Raw genomic sequence first — 3,843 nt, forward strand, 5'->3', positions numbered from 1 at the left:
CAGCCCTTCTCTGATGAACTCTGGTGCCCAGGGCAGGAGGGCCCATCGGGAGAGACCAGTTCCAGTTCCTCCAGTTCCTCCACCTGATGCCCTGGCCCAGCGGGGGGGCAGTAAGTTTGGGACCAGATGGAGTCAGAGCCATGTCCGGGCTCTCATGCTCCTGGCCTGGAGGGAAGCCCCTCCCAGATGCCCTCGTTCCCATCTCAGGGGACCAGGACAGCTTGCCCAGAGCTGCTCCAAGTGTCCCAGCCCCGACCAGGGTGGCGCTGTGACCACTCCTGCCTGGGGACATAGCATCTGCTGCTGCGGCCTCAGTGTCAAGATGGAGACCGAACCACATAGACACTTGGGTCCCGTGGCCCTTTCCTTCCACAGCCCTTCTGCCCTGCGCCCTCCATGCCCCTGGGCACCAAGGAGCCGCACCGACTCCTTCTGTTCAGTTAGGGCTGTCCTGCCTGGAAACAGGGGCTGTTGCCTGCCTGCCTCCTCCTTCTCTGCCCATCCAAATCCTCCTCACCCTCCAGGTCTTGGACTGATGGCCTGAAGACTTTGTGAGAAGCCTGCCCGCCCTGGGCCCCTCCCGGCATGGCCTGGCTACCTGCTGCCCTGTCCCTGTCTTGGACTTCCATGCCTGAAGAGACCCACAGTGCTGGGTCTCTGTTAGGGCGAGCTGAGCAGAGCACTCTGCCCAGGCACCGGCTGCGTGAGTGAGCACAGGAAGGACGGCAGAGGGCCATGTCCAGGGGGGTGCCCAGGAGGAGGCTGGCCCCTCCGGGCAGGTGTGGCCAGGAGGTGGCCAGGTGGCTGGAAGTCCTGTGGGGTGGAGGCCAGGTCCTAGGCTGCCACAGATCTTTTCACTGTGGCTATAGCTGCGGCAGGCCATGGTCAACAGCTGCTGGCCAGCCCCTTGGGAGCCTGAGCAAGGCTTCAGAGGGGCTCGGGAGGCCAGCATCACTGAGTCTCTCAGCAGCTTTGTGCTGCTGTCACCAGCTGCCTCGAGGTCACGGTTCCCAGGAGACTGCAGAGGAGGGCAGAGGGACCCAAAGTGCCCAGCCTGTTCAGGGAGGACCGATTCCCCTGTCCTTGTTGGTCACTCCTTGACTCACAGGGATGGCACTGCAGGCCACCCAGACCTCCCTGCTCCCATCCACCCGTTGTCCACCAGGGACCCGGCAGGCTGCCCCCAGGTGTGGGTTCTTGTGGGCCAGAGTGGAAGGCCTGGGGTCCCTCAGTGGACATTTGGTTTGGGGACTCCAAGCCCCTTCTCACATTCCTCGCCCTGCAAGCTGTCGGCAGCCCGGGGAAGGGCAGCGCAGCCCCTCCGCTCACAGACAAGATGGGTGAGGGCGCTCGTGGTCAGAGTGAGTCCAACCCAGGAGCCCTGCCCCCTCCACTGGGCCCAGGAGGGGTGGAGGTGACCTGGTCGCTCCACAGAAATAGACCAGGGTGAAGTCAAACATTCGTTCACACTTAAACACAGTAACTGTATTTTCATGCGAGTTTTATTGATATAACTTGCACACCACACAACTTGTCCTTTAAAGTGTGCAATCGGAGGTTCCAGCCACCCACATTGTGCGTCTCTTGGCCGCGTCAGTTACAGGGCGTCATGATTATCTCAAGAAGAGCCCACGCCCTGTAGCTGCGGCTCTCTCCCCCCGCCCCAGCGCCCATGCACTTTCTGCCTGCAGATTCGCCCGTTCTGGACGTCCTCCATGGGCCCGCTCACCGGGGGTCTTTGTGCCCGGCTTCCTTGGCTGGCAGGTGTTTTCAAGGTCACAGGTTTGGTGTGGGTGGCACCTCGCTCCTTGCCATGGCTGACTGCTGCTCGGCGGCTCCAGGGATGGCGTTCTCGTCCCTCTACCAGTGGACCCTCAGCTGATTCCGCTCGTGGGTGGTTAGGAGTGCTGCTGTGATCCCCGTGAGGAGAGGGTGGACTCACTCTGCCGTCTCACCTGGGGGTGGGTGGGCTGGGCATGTGGGAGGTCAGTCTGTGGCCAACTCCTTGAGGAACGGCCAGCTGCCCTCCAAGGCCCCACCCCACCTCCCAGAAGCACTGCAAGCTCCGACTTTCCCTCTGTGGCTCGCGCTGCCTCACCAGCTTACGGCCTTGGCCTTGGCCTTGGCCTTGGACACCTGCCTCCTGCCTCTGCTGCGCGCTGTGCCTCCCACCTGCCAGCCTCTTCCTCCATCTGGCCCCTCTCTGCCCCCTCCTGGTCCGAGACTCGGCCTGTGCCCCCGGCTCTCAGGGCACCAGCTACAGCAAGTGCCCTGGCTCTCTGCCCCCAGCCCTGCCTTGTTCCATCCCCAGCCCCACGTGGGCAGAGTCCTCCCCCACCCAGATGGGCAGTGGCGGCCCCGGTCAGGAGCTGGACGGAGGGGCACGATTCCCACTCCGGCGAATTGGAGCCCGCTCCTCCTCCAGGCTGGCGCTCCTCAGGCAGGCCCCGGAGAGCGCTTAGCTCCTTACCCAGGAAAAGGCCGGGCCGGCGCTAGTTTCCCCTCTGCAGAGAAGCCCTGTGTCTGTCGCAGCCCGGCAGATTCATACGAGCAGCTGAACTGACAGAACACACGGCTCACACCACGCGCCCAGCCGCCTCCAATGGCTCTAGCTGATTAATAAGTTAAACCGAGTCCGTAATCCACGCCCGCACTCAGCCGCCTCCCGCAGGAGGTGCCAGGGCCGCAGGGCCCCGTGGGGCGGGTGAGGGCACCACGGTGCTCCCCATGGAGCCACCTGCCTCCTGGCTGCAGGACGCCATAGGTCCCTGGCAGCGGGTCACTCTCTGACTCCAGTCCGCAGGCACTGCCCGCCCAACCTAAGGACCAGTTATGTGATGCCATCTCAGGTGCCCCGCGTTCTGGCAGGCTAGCTTCAGGGTCACTCACAGTACAGCTCCAGGTCCAGGAGTGCCCAGGAGGCAGCCTTTGTCAGGCCACTGCCCTCTGGGCTCCTTTGGGGTTTCAGGAGATGACCTCTTGTCTGTTTCCTAATATTTCAGAGTGTTGACTGAGTCTTAGGGAAGACCCCCCCACCCCGCACCCGCCTCTCTCTGTACAGTTCTCCCACCACCAATTACTCCAGGCAGAGGGCTTGGCACTTGGTAGCCAGGGCTCTGGCACCAGCTGGGTGTGGGGGGGACCAGGGGGGACTCAGGCCCTGCCAGGTGGGTGGCCCTGGGTGCACGTGGCGAGCCTGTTCCTCACCTGCAGGAGAGGTGGCCCTGCCGAGGTGCCAGGTGAGAGGCGCTGTGAGCTCTGGGAGCTGAGCAGGCGCCTGGCACCCTGTGCCCACTGGGTTTCCATGTCCTCTTGCCCTTTCTATTCCTTTCTCTTCTCTGTTTCTCCCTCTGACTTCAAGCCATTTACTCTGGGCCATGCCACTTCCAGCCTGGCTCCCCGGGGAACCTACAATTTAAGATGCCAGCCCCCCACCCAGCCTGCAGGGCGTGGTCCATCCCTGGCCTCCCAAGCCCATGGCTGGCTGATGGTTGGACACTGGCAGGCCCAGGAGCCACGGCCTGTGCCTGGGGTGGCCCAGCAGAGGGGTGGAGGGGAGTTGGACGAGAGGGCCACACTGTGCTCACAAGGGCCACGGTGATGTGACAGGGAGCTCTTTGTCTCATGAATACGGACACGGGGCGAGAGCAAAGTGACGGGATGTAGTAGAGTAATAGAAAGGAAGCAGAGATCCTGAGGAGGGAGGGTCCCGAGAGAGAGGGATGCCCCATGGCCATGGCCCATCCTGGGCAGGGCCCTCAGTGTCACGGTGTTCACGCAGCCTTCGGTCCAGTCAGAATACCCACCAGGCATTTTTCCTTCTTTGGGAGGCACGGACTGTCA

General features: G+C 63.0%; 1 long non-coding RNA gene across 1 annotated transcript; it reads right to left on the bottom strand.

Moving 5' to 3' along the window:
* Window positions 1–1,484: 1,484 nt before the first annotated feature.
* LOC131425005 (uncharacterized) lies at window positions 1,485–2,655 on the bottom strand. Its single transcript, XR_009228741.1, has 2 exons — window positions 2,471–2,655; window positions 1,485–1,970 (listed from the first exon to the last, which is right to left on the bottom strand). It is a non-coding gene; the product is annotated as an uncharacterized LOC131425005 (long non-coding RNA).
* Window positions 2,656–3,843: the final 1,188 nt, after the last annotated feature.

Source organism: Marmota monax, unplaced genomic scaffold (assembly GCF_021218885.2).
Source record: "Marmota monax isolate L192 unplaced genomic scaffold, Marmota_monax_Labrador192_F-V1.1 WCK01_AAM20220418_F8-fsc00167, whole genome shotgun sequence".
Taxonomy (NCBI): Eukaryota; Metazoa; Chordata; class Mammalia; order Rodentia; family Sciuridae; genus Marmota; species Marmota monax.